The following is a 12,181-nucleotide window of genomic DNA, read 5'->3' as shown; positions in this document are numbered from 1 at the left end:
GTCAAAAAGTTTTTCTTATTTCCTCTTAAAGTGAAAGCAGACAGTGAGTAAGAATTCTGGAAACTAGTTCCAGGATTTCCTCTGATTAGGATAGTGGCTTTTCTCAGATAATCGTATCAGGAATGATGAAATTAATAAAAAATAAAAAGCTTAAGCCAGTATGTTTGTAATTTTGTTTTCATCTTCTTTGTGCTGTTTGCTTTGTTGTTACTGTTGAGGACATATGAATAAATTTACAAAAGAAAAATCAGTTTTTATAAAATAATTGTAATTTTACATAAACACTGCAAAAGGACTCCCTAGTACTGCAATATGAAATTTTAAGAAAGGTTATTAAATGTTGATAGCTTCTTAGGGAGAAGAAAAGTGTTTTAACTTCATAGACTACATTCCAAACACTGTAATTAATACATTATTTTGCAAATGATAACCTATTTTCTCTTTCTGCTATCTTATTCTTTTTCTTTTCCATAATGTAATTTAATTATTATTATTTCTGTTGTCATTGGGTGTATTCCTGGGCTCAGTGCCTGCACTATGAATCCACTGCACTTAGATGCCATTTTATTCTTTGCTTACTTTTTTTTTTTTTAGTGATTTAATAATGATTAACAAGATTGTAGGATAACCAGGGTACGATTCCATAGAATTCCCCCCACCAGGGTTCCATATCCCATCCCCTCTGTTAGAAGTTTGCCTTTGCTTTGATCTGATAGGGCTGTGAGAAATTACGAGGGAGGAGGAGGAGGGAAAGTTACCTACAGTTCTACTTAACCTCTCATGAAGCTACTAGGACTTAGATGCTGTAGTCTATATTGATATGTGACAGAGCTGCAGGAAGATGATTAGGACAAGGAGCAGGTAAGGTTCGAGACAGGGTCTCTATAAGCGGCATATGTTATGTTAGGTAAGACAAGGGATGTTGGCTGACAGAAGTGTAATGACAGTCCTGAATCTCACAGTGCACTGAGATGTCTGATGGACAGCCCTGTAGCCATCAGAGAGAACTTTGTTCTTAGAGCTGTCTCTTGAGGATATCAGTTATACAGCATATTTATTTGACTTAGTTTTTGCAAGTGAACTCAAACTTAATAGGAGTTTAAATTACTCTATTAATGGAAGTACCCATTTATAAGCTTCAAAACATTAGATTTAGTGTAAGTTTAATATTTTATTAAATATGGATATATATTAGCATAATTTAATTTCCTAACTTCCACACTTAAAAGAATTACACTGCTTAATTTTTAGACCTTTGCCTAGAGAATAAGTATTATGAATAGATGCTACAATCAGAATAATTATTGTAATTCAGATCTTGAGGGCACTTGTGATCCAAACATTAACTGTCTAGATCTCCAGTCTGGTTCATAATACATTCATTTTTTTTTTTTTTACAGTGTGGTACTTTTGTTGGAAATTCATTTTTTAAGCAATTCATACATGAAAGGTATTCAAAAGACAAATAAGGGGACAGGGGTAGATAGCATAATGGTGTTGCAAAGAGACTCTCATACCTAAGGCTCCAAAGTCCCAGGTTCAGTCCCCTGCACCACATCAAACCAGAGCTGAGCAGTGCTCTGGTAAAACCAATCAATCAATCCAGCCTAGGTTCCAGTCCCCGTACCACCATATGCCAGAGCTGTGCAGTACTCTGATAAAAAGTAAAAAAAAAAAAAGAAAAAGGAAAGTGGTCCAGGAGGTGGCACAGTGGATAAATAAAGCATTGAACTCTCAGGCATGACGTCCTGAGTTCAATCCCTGGCAGCACATGTACCACAGTGATGCCTGATTCTTTCTCATTAGTAAATAAAATAAAAAAGAAAAAGACAAATAATTAGAAGTTCTTAGATTATGAATAAACATACTACTATTATGGCATCTTTAACAACATTTGAAATTAGACTGAAGTGAGACCCTGTTGTGTGTCCCAGAACACACCTGGTTTTTTTTTTTTTTTTAACTTTAGCACCGTTTTACTCAGACTGTTTTGATTTATAGGATGTTTGCTCTCATGTGCACTCCTACATTTCCCTAAGGTGGGTGTCAGCACACCTCCCTCTCCACCAAAACATTGTCCTGCTCTGTCACATCGCACTAGGTCTCCAGACTCCCTTTAGTGCTTTTGCTTCTTCTTCTTCTAGCGTTTGCCGGTGCTTTTGCTTTGTCCCTTCTAGTCTCAGAAACCACACACTCATGAGCTTCTGCCATGTATTATCTCTTGCTTTTTTCTTATCATCTAGTAGTTGTCTCTCTCTTTTTGGTTCAACATGATACCTTCAAATGGCTTCCATACTGTAGCAAAAAAAAAAAAAAAAAGATTTATGTCACTTTTTAGAGGTGTGTAGCATTCCAGTGGGTGTATACACATACCACAGTTTTCCTTAACCATTTGTTTGTTCTGAGGCAATCGGGTTGCTTGTAAATTTTGGCTGTTACTAATACAAATATTTCTGCCATGAGCATGGGGTTAGGGAGTTCTCTGCAGATGAGTGCTTTTATGTTCTTTGGATAGATGCTCAAGAAAAAATTTGGCGGGATGTATGGTGAATACAGTTTCAATGTTTTGAAGTGCCTTCAGATTATTTCTGGTGTCTGTTTTGTATATACTGTGCACTTTAAAAACATTGTCTGCTTTTACTGACTGAGAGTGTTATATAGTTTCCAATTAGATCAATATAAACATTGCTATTCAAGTTGTCTTTGTCCATAGTGACTTTAAAACTGCATGTTGTAGCAATCCTTGAGTGAGATCATAAAATTTGCATAAGTACATAGAGTATTTAGAAAAAAATCAAAGAAATATGCAACTATGGTTTTGGGTCTTCCCATTCTTCCTAATCAGTTTTTTGCTACATGTGTTTTGAAGTGATGCTGTTAATTTCGTAGAGAGGTGATGAATCACTCTTTTCTGTCACTATGACACTTTTTATTCTGATAATGCTTCATTCGTCATGTGATGTCATTGGATAGTTTTGTAGTATATATTGTCCTTTGTTACATTTAAAAATATTTTAGTTATTTATTTATTGGCTAGAGAGAGAAGTTGGGAAGGAAGAGGGAGGTAGAGACAAAGAGAAACACTTGTAGCCCCGTGTCACCGCTCATGAAGTTTTTCCCCCTGGCTTATTGGGACCCAGGGCTTGAACCTGGGGCCTTGCACAGTGTAATGTGCAGTCTACTAGCTGTGCCACTGCTCAGGCTCTTTTTGCTTCATTTTTAACTTGTGCTTTAATTCAGTTTCAGAGATGAGATGAGATGAGGCACCGTGTTTTCATTTTAAAGTGGACACTCTATGGATAGCATACAGTTGAATCTTGTTTTAAGTTTTTAGATCTGGCAACTTTTTCTTTCTTTTTTAAAAATATTTATTTATTTCCTTTTCTTGCCCTAGTTGTTTTATTGTTGTAGTTATTATTGATGTCATTGTTGTTGGATAGGACAGAGAGAAATGGAGAGAGGAGGGGAAGACAGAGAGGGGGAGAGAAAGACAGACACCTGCAGACTTGCTTCACTGCCTGTGAAGAGACTCCCCTGCAGGTGGGGAGCCTGGGGCTGGAACCAGGATCCTTTCGCAGTTCCTTTTGCTTTGTGCCATGTGCGCTTGACCCCCTGCGCTACCGCCTGACTCCCCTGGCAACCTTTTTCTTTGAGTTAAAACCACTTACATAAATGCTTTGATTGCAACAGTTGGACCTTACCGTTCCATTTTGCTGTTTGTTTTCAGTCTGTCTCAGCTATTTTGCTATATTTCCCTTTTTCTACTCTCATATTAGTATATTTTATGATTTAATTTTTATTTTAAAAATAAGAAATTTAATGTTGACACATATTTATGACTATTGAATTAACAACAATACCTTATTTTTCCTAGATTTTGCTCTAAAGTTACATCATGCATCTTTAGCTGTTCACAGTCTACACTAGGAAGTATTGAATCATTTCACATTTAAAGTAATACATTTCCATTTTTCCTTTGTTGCCATTTGTACTTACATTATCATGCAGGTTTCTCCTACATTTTCTCTAAGTTTCATGGATATTTTAACTACTTACACTATTTAGAGGCTTTTCTTTTCTTTTCTTTTCTTTTCTTTTCGCCTCCAGGGTTATTGCCAGGGCTAGTGCCTGCACCAGGAATCCACTGCTCCTGGAGGCCATTTTTTCCCTTTTGTTGCCCTGGTTGTTTTATTGTTGTTGTGGTTATTATTATCACTGTTATTGATGTCGTGTTGTTGGACAGGAAAGAGAGAAATGGAGAAAGGAGGGGAAGACAGAGACAAGGAGAGAAAGACACCTGCAGACCTGCTTCACCGACTATCAAGTGACGCCCCTGCAGGTGGAGAGCCTGGGGCTCGAACCGGGATCCTTATGCCAGTCCCTGTGCTATGCGCCACGTGCGCTTAAACCACTGTGCTACCTACCGCCCGACCCCCTTCATTTTTGTTTTTGACTTTTTATTTAAAAAAGTTAAATAATAACCCTTGCTGTTGCCATCACTTTCCAGTCTCCTGTGTAGAACCAGATTCCCATCTCCCATCAGTTTCTTCCAGTTCAAATAAAGTTTGACATTTCTTGTGTTCTAATGCTGCAAGTAGATTTTCATGTCAAACAGTCATTTTGTTTTAAATTCACAACAAAATATTTCCTCGGTTGTAGAATTATAGAGAGTTGTATTTTTTTCTGTTCACTTTTATATAAGATAGGCAGACTATCCCTTGACTTTTTCATGGATTGCTTCTGATGAGAAATCTGATGCCACTCTGACATTTCATTGCGTGTAATATTGATTTCAGCTATGATGACCTTATAGATTTTTCTTTGTCATTCCTTTTCCACAGTTTGAGTTTTGCTCTTGTGTGTGATTTTCTCAATGTGTCTTCTGCTTAGAGTATGCTGAATGCTACGAATTTGTGGACTGACAGTTTTTTTAAAAATCAATTTTATGAAACTGCTGGCCATTATATTTCTTCATACATTTTTTTTGTTCTATCTTCTTTTCCCTTGATTCTTTCTTGACTTAGTGTGAGTGTGCAGATCAACCCGCAGCCAGGCCTGTTCTGTGAGATCTTTCTCTGCAAAGCACCTTCTGCTTTGACATTTCACCTCACAAATTCCAGACACCATAACCTCCCTATCTCTCAGTCTCTCCCCCTGCTGAAGTCCTGTGTGTGTTTCCCTACACTATTCCCTGGGAATTCTGTCTAGATAGTAAACTGGTGAAAGGTTAGGACACATCTTATCTATTTACCTCCTTCCAGTAATTGTTTTGTGATACCACCTGGGACCCGCTATTTGAAAATTACAACTTTATGGGAGTCGGGCGGTAGCGCAGCGGGTTAAGTGCACGTGGCACAAAGCGCAAGGACCGGCGTCAGGATCCCAGTTCGAGCCCCCGGCTCCCCACCTGCAGGGGAGTCGCTTCACAGGCGGCGAAGCAGGTCTGCAGGTGTCTGTCTTTCTCTCCCCCTCTCTGTCTTCCCCTCCTCTCTCCATTTCTCTCTGTCCTCTCCAACAACATCCATAACAACAACTACAGCAACAATAAAAAGACAACAATGGCAACAAAAGGGAAAATAAATAAATAAAATTAAAAAAAAAAAAGAAAATTACAACTTTATGCAGTTTATCAGGCTTTCTTGTTACTTAAAGTTTTTTCTTTCCGTTTCAATGATTTATTTTTCAAAGTTTATTTATTTAATTTTATTAGTAAAGAGAGAGAGAGAGAGGGGGGGGGGGGAATGAGTGGGAGGAAGAGGCCAGGGCAGCCTCAGTCCTTCCTGTTGGGTCACTGGCTAAGAGAACAACAGATTTTTAATATTTCCCCCCAATAAATTCTTCTAAAAATTAGTAATATAGAGGCCCAGGTGGTGGTATACCTGGTTAAGCCCACTTAGTATGAAGGATCCAGGTTTGAGTCCCCGGCTCCCCACCTGCAGGAGGGTGGCTTTGCAAGTAGTGAAGCAGGTTTGCAGGTGTCTGTCTTTCTGTTCCCCCTCATTATCTTCCCCTGCTCTATCAATTGATCTCTGTCCTGTCCAATAATAACAACAAAAATGGAAAAAAATAGCCTCAGGAGCAGTGGATTCGTAGTGCAGGCAGTGTGCACCAGAGATAACCCTGGAGGCCAAAAAAAAAAAAAAAGTTCATCATGGTATTATTCAATGATGGTCACTTATCTTTTAATACATCTTTAAATTTAGTCATTTTTACAATCAAATTATTATTACATTGGAATATGTTTGTATCTTCCTTCCTCTGGCTGGCTTCCTTCACCTTTGTAAAACAGAGCTTTAATTGTGTGATAACAACCAACTTTTCCATGCTAGGCCTGTCTTGGTTGGAATCCTCCTCTCCACTCAGCTGGTGCGCCTGTCCTTGCTTTGTGAAAGCAAATAGTTGGGTACCTGCAGATTAATACTCATCAGCTCTGCATTCAGAATGTGTGTATTGGGAGACAGAGAAACTGATTTTCAACCCACGAATATGGTATACGCCATTTCTTCTTATGAATATACTTTTTTCTTGTCACAAAAAGTACATACAAAACTTCAGAAAAACACTTCTCTGTAGCTACTGTTTTATCTGTACTTTTTTATTTGTGATTTTTCATAATTGGTGATTTCTTGATAGTCATATGAATTTAAGTGTCTTTAAAATATTTATTTTTAATTTCTTTATTGGGGGACTAATTGTTTGCAGTTGAGAGTAAAACACACTAGTTTGTACATGCATAACATTTCTCAGTTTTCCACATAACATTTCAATCACCCACTAGGTTAACCTCCTCTGCCATGATGTTCCAGGACCTGAACCATCCCCCCACCATCCCAGAGTCTTTTTACTTTGTTGCAATAGATCATTTATTTATTTACTCATTTGTTCTTTCTGCATTTCTGATGACAATTCTTTCAAACTCTTTACTCACTCCTGTTATTATTTCCTTAACTAGTGTTTGGATGTTGACCTCATTATTTTGTGCTTCATTTTTTGGGGGGCTTTTAGCTGGACTCTTGTCCTGGTTCATTTCTCCAGTATTTCTTCTTGTTGGTTTAACTATTTTATATATTATGTTATGATGTCCCTCTCTCAGTACTTTGCAAATTACTGATCACTCTTGCCTAGATTGACTTGCGTCTCAGTAAGGTACTTAAAGTGTTCACAATTGTGTAAATTGACAGTTGTTTCAATAGTATTTTAATCCCTGAGTTGGAGCACAGTGGCTTAAAAGCCTCTTTTTTTTTTCTTCCCTGTAGGCTATGGGAGCCTGAGGGCTTTTAAACTATAAGTAGGCTTCTTAGCTTACTCACTGACTCCTGACCAAGAGATAAAGCAGGGTGGGCAGAGATAATCCAGTGGTTATGCAAAGAGACTCTCACAGCCCCACCAATAGGCCACTGAGGTATAGACCTTCTCCTGAGTTTCCTGGTTAGATCTCTGTCCCCTGGTGTCAGCACAGGGCCTTTCTACCACTGCTCCAGATTCTGAGGGCAGTAGCAATGGAGACTCATAGTTGCATTTGGTGAGTCTTAGGGGAGTCCTCTCCTTCCTTCAGTCTTTTTGTTGGTGAAACAGACTGGAGGTGGTGTCTCAACTGGTAAACTGCCAGACTGTTACCAGCCATTTAATCTCTCCCTAGGCTTCTCTCTGTCCACAAACCACATGTGTTTGTACTCACTGGTAACTTGGTGGTTTCCTGAAGTTGTTCTAGTCCTGTCTTGCTGCAGTCCCAGGTGGTCTTCTTTGGTGTTCCTAGTTGACCTGGGAGAGGAGAGAAGAGAAACACAGCTGCTGCTACTCCGTAGCCCCACTTACATAAGATCCCATTTATTTATTTACTAATGAGAGAGAGAGAGGAGAGAGGAGAGAGGAGAGAGGGGAGAGGGGAGAGGGGAGAGGGGAGAGGGGAGAGGGAGAGAGAGAATGGAAACCAGAGTATACTTTGGCACAGTGATGCTGGGGACCTTATTCTGAACCTAGTGATTTTAAGTCTAGCATCCTAGCCTTGTCCCACTGCTGGAGCTGCTGTAACAAAAGCAGATGTACTCAGTAAACTACCCTATCATTTTGGGACACAAACACATGAGTGGTGCTAATCTATAAACTTAAACTTTTTTCTCTACTCAAAGTAACGCTTGCTTATTTTCAATCATCCCATCCTAACATAACAGCCCTTCAGAGTATATCTTGATTATGTCCCTTCAGCCAGCGGTTATCAGATTTTATTTCATTGAAAATGAATTATTTTAAAAATATTTGTGTAGAGGAATACTGACATGCTGACAAACTGACATACTGACTTACTGACTTTTTAATTTTGATAGTAACTAAACTTATAAATCTAGTATTATAATATCAGCTCTTATTACTTTTTTTTTTTTGCCATGAACAGTTGATGGAAAAACTTTCTTTTATCAGGAAAAAACAAATCTTCACCCTTTCTGTACCTCATCCACAGCATAGTATTTGGAGTGATCGATTTGTCTAAAATAAGTCATCAAGAGGATGAGTGAAAGCAGAGAGTAGCCTCTGTCATGATGCAGACTAGTCATGTATATGGCCAGGTCCTGATTATTCTTGAAGAAAAATGATAGGTTGGTAATTCAGTAAGAGGAATCATTCCTGCTGTTCAGATATGAAGCCTTCCAGGGATTTGGGAATGGATGATTTTGCAGATTCTACTTTTCAGTGTCACTTACCAAAAAGAAACCTGTCATCTCGATAGGAAGAACAAGATGAAATCAGAATTACCAGAAATACAGAACTGTATTCCCTCCCGCCTGAAGGCACAGTCATCTTATTTGGCATCAGCTCGTAAGCTTTGACTTTGAGGATTTTTCTTTGAAGTAGGCCTGTGGGAAAATGAATGGAGTCTGCTGTATGTATGAATGAATGGAGTTTGTTGTGTGGCATGTTTATACATACAAACACACCTGCATTACATGCGTACATATATTATTTATAGAGAGACAATCTCCCCTTTGAAGTTATCCTTCTTTACTTTCCAAATGAGATATTACAATTACTCTTGAGTCCTCAGATTAAAATCTTTCAGTGACTTCTAATTTAGATTTAAAACAAAGTCTAAATATTTTAGCACAACCACAAAGATCCTGTATGTTCTGGCCTCTGCTATGTCTCCACATTCAGCTTGTATCACTCTGTCTCTTCTCTTTTGCAGATGACTCACTGGCTACATTTGGTTTCTGTTCTTCCTTGAAAATGTCTACTTGTATTTTCTCTCTGTAAAGAGCCTCCCCTCCCTCTCTTTCTCATGCATGTGCGCAAGTACTAGGCCAGGCATTGTGTTTTCAGAGAGAGATGTTTCTCCATATCTTTAGCTAAGTGCCTGCTACTCTGTATCCACTTACATATTTTCACCAGCTTTTGCTTCTTGGTAGGGAGAGTGGTTTGTTTCCATGTTTACTAGGTCGCTGCTCAGTCTCCACTAGGATGATAAGTGGCTGATATGAAAACCTGAGGATTCCTCTGCATCAGCATTGATGCGCTTGCCTGGCACCTGGACCTGGGGAACACTTAGTAGTGATTGTTGAGGATGTTTCCTGGGCACAGCCACTGCTGATTGTGGGATTCAGAGCTGCTGGCTGAGATTGGCATGCCATTCTTTTCAACAAAGAAACATTATTAGATTTATTTGCAAATGACATGAGTAGTCTTTCACAGTTATCATAAAATGGGTAAGTGTTGGTCTGCTTCTAAATTCTGCTTCTAAGACCCTTTCTGTTGCACTGCTTGAGGCTGTGGTCTATTTACATAATTATTGTTTTCATTGGTTTAATCCCCACTGGCTCACTTACTTTCCTTCTCCCCACCCCCTATCCTACATACATCCTCTTCGAACCTGACACTTCCACCTCAGGATATATAAGGACAGGATTGTGATTAGAGATACTTAGATTGCGCTGCATTCCACATGAATAAAGACTGAACTGCATACCACTCAGCCATGAGTCCTTGGTCGTCTCTGTCTCTCGCCCGTGAAACTAGAAGGGCATCTGGCGAACTGGGACCAGCAGATAAGTGTCAGCAATAGGCTATGGCCCATGTACACATGTTTCTGCTGAAAATTGTTTTGTTTGCTTGTTTGTTTGCTTGCTTTTGCTTCTTAAGAACTCTGTAACCTTTCTAAGCCTCCATTGCCTTCTCTCTAAGTCGTTGAGTTAATAGATAACTCATGAGAAATATAAATACTGAATGAACAAGAGTACTAGTGAAGGGTCTAGGAAAATAACTTAATATAATGACTGACACTGGGGCTGAGGTGGTGCACAAGGCTGAGCGCACATGTTACAAGGCACAAGGACCCGGGTTTGAGCCCCTGGTCCCCACCTGCAGGGGGAAAGCTTTGCGAGTGGTGAAGCAGGGCTGCAGGTGTCTCTCTGTCTCTCTATTTCCTCCTTCCCTCTCGATTTCTGACTGTCTCAATCCAATAAATAAATAAAGATTAAAAAAATTTAAAAAGCACATGTTACAACAACTGACAGTTGGGGGGTTTATGAATAAAGAACATAAAATGACTCCCCAAATTCCTTCTTTTTGTTGTAAGTATCCATTCTCTAGAAATAAAACCATAGAGTTCCTAATAAAGATGAATCAAATAGTAATTCAATAATACCTTGAAGTATTTGTTTATCTTATATAGGTTTTTTTAATGAAATCATTTATTTCACAAAGTTTTCTGAGGTTAACACTTAACTGATTGCGATTTTATTGTCTTATTTAATTTGAATTGTATCATTTTATAATATTTTATTGATATCTATTATTCCATACACTAAAAAGTATATAGACGAATAGAGCTCTCTAAACTCTGTAAATTTGACTTTTTTTTTCTTTCCTGAGTGTTTTGCAGTCTGTGATATTTTTTAGAGGTACATATTTAATTAGAGCTTTGCATATTCTCCAGTTTCACATCTAATCAAGAACAGAAGGAACATGAGTTAAATATGCACTGCTCTTTAAGGTGTTCCGGCTCTAAGCAGTGTGGTGTCTGGAAGACAAGGATTAAGGCAAGCTTGGGGGGACAGGGTTGCCCATCTTATCTTAATTACTGTAGGAGAAGGGAAACCTTCTCTAGTTGTATCTCAGATAAGTGTTTATCTCTTACAAAAGTGCAACTCAGTACCTTAAATACCTCCATTATGTCAGGTCAGACATGTCCATGGGAAAACAAGGAGAAGGGACAGGAACACTTGAAGCACCATCGGATCTTGGCAACCAGTGGCAAGAGTGCTCTGCTTCCAGAGCTGCCTCGAAGATTTCATCACAGATTGCCTTAAACATCACCTGGAAGAAGTTCGGCACACTGCACAGCCCTCTTTACCACTGCAAAGGCAAGGTGCCCGGACCATCAGGTGTGTCTTGCCAGGCTGTGGCTTCACACACCTGCCAACCTAACCTCTCATGCCCCTCTCTAGTCTCCTGCACACTTCCACAAGTACCTCTGGATCTAAGTCTTAGAAACTCAAGTATTTATGTTCTCCAGTTCTGTAAATACTCCATTCATGATCGTTTCTCAATTGAAGCCTAGTTTTCATTTGAGGACAATGAACTTTATTTTATTTATTTATTTATTTATTCATGCCTCCAGGGTTATCACTGGGGCTCAGTGCCTGCACTACGAATCCACTACTCTTGGAGGCCATTTTTCCCATTTTGTTGCCCTTGTTGTTGTTATTGTTGCTCTTACTATTGTTGTTGTTAGTGGATAGTACAGAGAGAGAAATTGAAAAAAGAGGGGAAGACAGAGAGGGGGAGAGAAAGACACCTGCAGACCTGCTTCAATACCTATGGAATGACTTCCCTGCAGGTGGGGAACAAGGGGTGTGAACCAGGATCCTTAACTCCAGTCTGAGCTTTGCGCCATGTGCACTTAACCCACTGCACTACTGCCCGGCCGGCCTCCAGGACACTGAAGTTTATACAGGTGGCGACTCTTATCATTTTCTCTGTTTAGTCTTGGGCCACAAATGAGAATGATGTGTTGATTCTCATTGAATGTTACAGTCTATTCGCATCACTCTAGTCCTTCCCTTCTTCCCCCATGTCTATATCCCATCTGCTAAGTAAATTAGTATTGGTCAGAATAGAACTGAAATCTGATCACCTCTAATCAGTCCCACCTTCACCATTTTGCTTCAAACTACCATAGACTTCTGCC

At 39.2% G+C, this 12,181-nt stretch overlaps 1 protein-coding gene across 1 annotated transcript in view; it reads left to right on the top strand.

Moving 5' to 3' along the window:
• The window catches only part of HCN1 (hyperpolarization activated cyclic nucleotide gated potassium channel 1), a 313,690-nt gene that overhangs the window by 56,417 nt on the left and 245,092 nt on the right, over nucleotides 1–12,181 (top strand). The window lies entirely within an intron of this gene.

The sequence above is a fragment of the Erinaceus europaeus genome, chromosome 5, assembly GCF_950295315.1.
Source record: "Erinaceus europaeus chromosome 5, mEriEur2.1, whole genome shotgun sequence".
Classification (NCBI taxonomy): Eukaryota; Metazoa; Chordata; class Mammalia; order Eulipotyphla; family Erinaceidae; genus Erinaceus; species Erinaceus europaeus.
This window is presented reverse-complemented; position numbering and strand designations above follow the sequence as displayed.